Raw genomic sequence first — 6,001 nt, forward strand, 5'->3', positions numbered from 1 at the left:
AGAAGCCAAGGTAATCCCCAATAACAGCAACCAGCTCAACAAAAACATAAAAGACCTAGAAAAGGAGCTATCTGTTATTTTACTGATGGATAAAAAATGTGTAACCAGGTATTTATGGGCTTCTCATGTGTGAGAGCATCTGAAGAAATTAGACATCAGTATTGCACTACAAAATTTGCATCAGTATTCACAGGAGAGGCAATGACTGTTCTGAAAACTTTGGAGATAACTAGTGAACCCCAAGGAGAATCAGTTTGTATATGTTCTGGCTCTAGAGGTTTACTCGTGTGCCTTAATGTGATTTTTAACTAAAAAAACACTTGATATTAATACTCCAAATAAAAGAAAAACTACTGGCACTGAAGAAACACAAAAAGGATATTAATGTATGGATTCCAGCACACCTGCATAATTTTCTTGATGGAACAGCAGATGCATCGGCAAAGGAGAGTATTTTAAAAGGAAAAGATGTTCAATACTTAATTCCTGTCACAGACTACTGGAGGAGCAAACTGAGAGTAGCAACCAAGGAATGGTACAGAGTATCAGGAAAAGAGAAAGGAAGGAAGTACTCTGAGAACTACTATCAAAACAAACGAAAATCTTGGTTTTAGTGATTCAAGTTTTGAAGAAAATCTATCATCTCAATAAATAGAATAACAAGTGGCCATTATTGCCTAAAACAGCGCATTATTAAATTTAATATTTTTAATCATAAAAGTGTGAATGTGGTGAAGATAAAGAAACTATAAATCATATGTTATGGAAGTGTAAATTATTTGAGAAATTTAGAATTCATATGATAGAGAAGAAATCACCAACAATATAAATCTAAAAATAACGCTGAAGAAAGCCGAAGACCTAGATTTTGCAATTGAAACACTAACAAAAGTCATGCAAGAAGCCGCTATTCAATCCACACCTCCACTGGAATCACAAAGAAGTACCAACAGTACTCCTCTAGAAATAAAACAACTTCTAAAGGATAACAGAAAGGCAAGAGCGATATGGCACCGAACCCACAACCCAACCGATAAAACCAGATACAACCAGTTGACAAATAAGCTAAAAGCCAAACTAAAAGAANAAACTACCAAAAAAAGGTATAGTACTACTAACCTACATCTTTAATGGAATAATAAGAATTTCCTACTGGCCTAAACACTTTAAAATCTCACAAATAATCACGATTGCCAAACCAGGAAAGGATCCAACAGAAATCACTTCATACCGCCCAATCAGCATCATATCTGCGACATCCAAAATTTTTGAAAAACTTATACTTAGAACAATAAACAAAGATTTGAGGCCAGAAGAGTGGATTCTACACCAACAATTTGGATTTCGTCAAGGCCACTCTACCATACAGCAGATCCATCGAATAACAAATATCATCAACAAGGCCTTAGACGTCAGCCAGGCCTTCGACAGGGTGTGGCACAGTGGTCTGCTATACAAGATCAAACAAATCCTTCCACCATCATATTTTAACCTTCTTAAATCCTACCTAAGTGACCGGAAGTTTCAAATAAGAGTGGGAAACGAAAAATCTGAACCACAACCGATAAAAGCAGGCGTGCCACAGGGCAGTGTCCTTGGCCCAACTTTATACACCTTATTTACATCTGATCTACCTACTTCCCCAAATATAACTGTTGGAACATTTGCTGATGATATAGCAATACTGTCAGTCAACAAAAATCCAGAAAGAGCAGCAACAGACCTTCAACATCACCTTAGCACATTACAAAATTGGTTCGAGAAGTGGCGCATCAGAATAAATAAAAACAAGACTTGCTACGTAACTTTCACCCTATGAAAAAAGCTGGCACCTGACATATATATCAACAATATCCAAATACCACGCAAAACAGAAATAAAATACCTAGGTATGACTATAGATAGCAAATTAACATGGAAGCAGCATATAGTCAAGAAACGAAAACAAGTAGACCTAACCATTAAACAGCTAAACTGGCTAATAGGCAGGAAATCAAAGCTATCAGTCGAAAATAAAATCCTGATCTATAAGACTATAATCATTCCTATTTGGACGTACGGCCTGGAGCTATGGGGCTGCGTCAGCAAATCCAACACAGCAATAATCCAAAGAAGCCAATCTAAGATCCTATGAATGATAGTCGACGCACCATGGTATGTCTCCAACACAACTCTCCACACTGATCTCGGTATATCTCCCGTACAAGACGTCATCCAACAAAAAAGCAACAGACATCACAACAAAATCATAACTCACAAAAATCCACTTCTAAAGATGCTATCGATAAGAGAAGACAACAGACGGCTCAAACGAAACTGGCCAATTGACCTGATTTGAACTCCTGAGGATTTGCCGCTGGACGCCTCCTCATCATGTCATCTCAACACTCATAATATTAGCCTATAGAATGTAGATTCTGATTGCTGATCAAACAAAAAAAAAAAAAAAAAAGAAATTATAGATGACTTAATGACACGTAAAATATTTCCACCATATTGTATCAAAGCCATTCTGCACTGTATATTATTGAAAGCAGTAATCTCAGTAGTGTGATATATCAACAGTGTCAACACAAGAATATAATTAGGTCAATACTGTGATAAGCCCAACCATGGATCAATATATGCTAGGGCTCTTGATGTCAAAACAGAATTAGTATTTAGTTACTTTCAGTTAAAAGTTTAAGCTTTACTTTTATACAAGAATAATTAAACAGTACTGTAAAATTGTAGTTGCTGGCAAGATGAGCTTCTCGGCCTAATGATATCTGTATCTTCATTCAATTAAAAAAATATATGAGCCTCCCTGTTGTTGACAGAATTCAAAGAGCTTGTGCATACAAAACAGTTATTCCAGCACATTGCAGCTATTGTGATTTCATGGAATTTTGCTTCTCCTTCTATACAAGTACACACTTCACTTCAGATCTTGCAAAGTTTGACTTCCTTTGACTGTACTATCATCCCCCCCCCCCAGAAAAAAATGAAGAGTACTGTCTTCTAGGATGTGACACCATGAAGTCTGGTGGCAGTTCACTGACATTTTGGAAGAATTCACTGCCTCCACCTTTCAAGGCTAATAAATATAGCAAGCAAGCCATCAACAAAAAGCAAGCTCCAAAGACCAAAAAAGCAATATATGATCACCACTTGCAATGGCAGAGCTGTATGAGTATGGCAGTATGAGGCTGACAAGAATTTTTACCAATCCGAAATTAGAACCCCACATGATCTCTCTAAAATATTGTAGCACATAGAGCAGTTGCTGGGTAGTGGCCTCAAGGCGGGCAACATTCACTGCCAGGAAGCAGGTTTTTAACAAGCAACAGTTGAACTACAACAGTGAAAGAACTGTTGGAAATGATGACAGCTGAGATACAGTTAGTTGAAAGTCAGTGTGTAAAGAGAAGACTAGGAGGTTGGTGTGAAATGGTCGCCAGCCTCGGAGTGAGTCAGTTGAAGCACTGACAGAATTGTAAGGGTGTCTGTGTTGAGAAGGCTTAGTCGATGCTGTTAGCATAGAAGCTGGCTGTGCCATAGCTCAGGTAATTAGTCACCAGTTTCCCAACACAGCAGCCAAGGTTTTAGCCCAGGTCAGGTCATGTGGGATTTGTGGCAGAAAAAAGTAGCAAGGGGGCAGGTTTCCTCCGAGTACTTTGGGTTTCCCCTGCCAATTATATTTCCACTGACTGCTCCACATTCATCATCATCTATCATCCGGGGCTGGTACAATAGGAAAATTAGTGGCACATGTACCAAGTGGGCACAGTCTCACCATAAAAAAAAGAGTATCCTGTGTTGCAGTCATCAACACAACAAAAAAACGGGAATATCTTCAATAAAGACAACAGATGGTGTACATCTTACTTATATAATGTAAGTGTAAACTTTGCTACACATTTTGACCTATAGTTTAGGTCACCATCAGGCACCTCTTTTATGATCTATAACTCAAGTTTTTAAAATTAATAGTCATGATATCAATATTTATGCAACAGATGTCTGTTGGTGCAAGTGACTATATATTTATAAGGTTAGCATAGATCTACATTTTAATATTCTAATAAAATTCATTACTAAAAGTTAAGAATTTAAAGAACATAAAAGCATAAAAACGTAAAAATATAAAAGTATAGATTCCACAATATATTTGAATATTGGATAGTTGTTGTGAAGAACATAAAGGTATAACAATTTAAAAATATAAAAGTATAAAAGTATAGTTTCCACAATATATTTGAATGTTGGCTAGTTGTCGTGCAAAACCCTCCACAGTTGTGTGCCGATGTGCTGGAGGGGAAGTGGGGTTTTCATATTGTTTCCTGCCTGCTGTCTTGTGGCTCTTGTTTACTAATTTTCTTGTGAATAATCTAATCATAATTTCTTGTTTCTTCCTATGGTTATGTTGGACTGACATTGAAGTTTGGGTGTTTGAAATGATGGTCCTAATGTTGCCCCTTGTTGATGTGGTTTATTTGTGTAGGTGCACAAACTATTTTTATTTGTGTCGTTGGCAGCTATAGCAAGGATAAAATATTATACACACAACAGGATGCAATCTATAAAGTTAAAAAAAACTAGCATAAAAGCTGAAGAATTTCCACTGTCAGAAGCATTACCAGGAAGTGACTAATGGAGACTGTTAACACACTGAGAACACTAGTCTGTGTGTGAGAGTGATTTGTGAAGTCTCATAACAAGTTGTGTAAGTGGTCAATAAATCCAAAATTCAATCCAAATCCTCCCATCCAGAGTCACTCATACACGTGAAAATATGTATGAAGTAATCATATTGTGGCATGCAGACCTATTGCTAGGGAACGACCACGAGATAAGCATATATACAACAACAACAGCCGCTGCTAAGTAATGGTCTATGAACTGCATCAGAGGAATGGTGTTTTCCATGCAGTGTGTGCTGAGATGTTATAAGCAGAACAGTTAGTGAGTTCAGTTGAGTTGAGTGAAGTGGAGAGTAGATGGTTGGTGAGTAAGTTAGAGGACTGCTGAGGTTCAGCTGTTGTGAGCTGTTACTGTGAGAAGCTGGTAGCTGAGACCAGGGATAGTTTGGGAACTCAGAGGAAGAACATCCACCATTGGAAGCTGCTAATGAACAATGGCTAGGGATGGCTGAGAAGACTCTGTGTGTGCTGTGGTTACAGTGATCCTTGAAGTGTGTAACTCAGACTGTCATAATTACTTGTAGTCATGGATCTGTAGGAGTTCAGTAAATCCAATTACCAATCCATAAACTGTATACAGGATGATTCATGAAGTTTTACCCCGGCTTATGGTACATATACCTGGGGTTATTTCCTGCAAAATTCCCTTATAAACGTGTGGCGGACTTTCAATGGTTATGGAGTAACAATTGTGAATGCAGCGCTATCCCCCCCCCCCGTTAGATTATTGCATTTGGGGCTTGATGAAGGACATTGTGTACAAGGTAGAGGTACAAACACATGAAGCGTTGCTTGAACTTATTCTGGATGTGGCGATGACAATAAGGAACAAACGTGTGGAACTGCGAAATGCTACGAGCGTGTTTCATATGCGTGTGACACGTTGTGTTGACGTGCATGGAGACATTTTTGAAAATCTTATGTAAATCCAGTCGTCTTCTAAAGCACTTCAGTTTAAAGGAAACAGATTGATAGAAGGGTGTGATATGCAACCAGTGGTATGTTTACAGAATGGGATGCTGAAAATAATGTAATTTTGTAACATAAAATCGATGAAAAATGTTGCACAATGCAAAATTAAGAAATTGAAAAAAAAAATGGTTTTGGAATGCTTCTTTCCTAAAACATCAATGTTGAGGATCAAATTTGGGATTGAAAATTTAAGTCATTACCTAGGTGCCTGGAGACTTGCGAAAAGTGTTTTGCAGTGAAAGAGCAAAGATGACAACACATGGACACGCAATGAGGTTAAGAATGCGATAATCAGCATTCATGCGTAATACCGTATGCAAGACGCTCCGCTAACTAGGCCACTGGAG

This window comes from Cryptotermes secundus, unplaced genomic scaffold (genome assembly GCF_002891405.2).
Source record: "Cryptotermes secundus unplaced genomic scaffold, Csec_1.0 scaffold1376, whole genome shotgun sequence".
In the NCBI taxonomy this organism is placed as follows: domain Eukaryota; kingdom Metazoa; phylum Arthropoda; class Insecta; order Blattodea; family Kalotermitidae; genus Cryptotermes; species Cryptotermes secundus.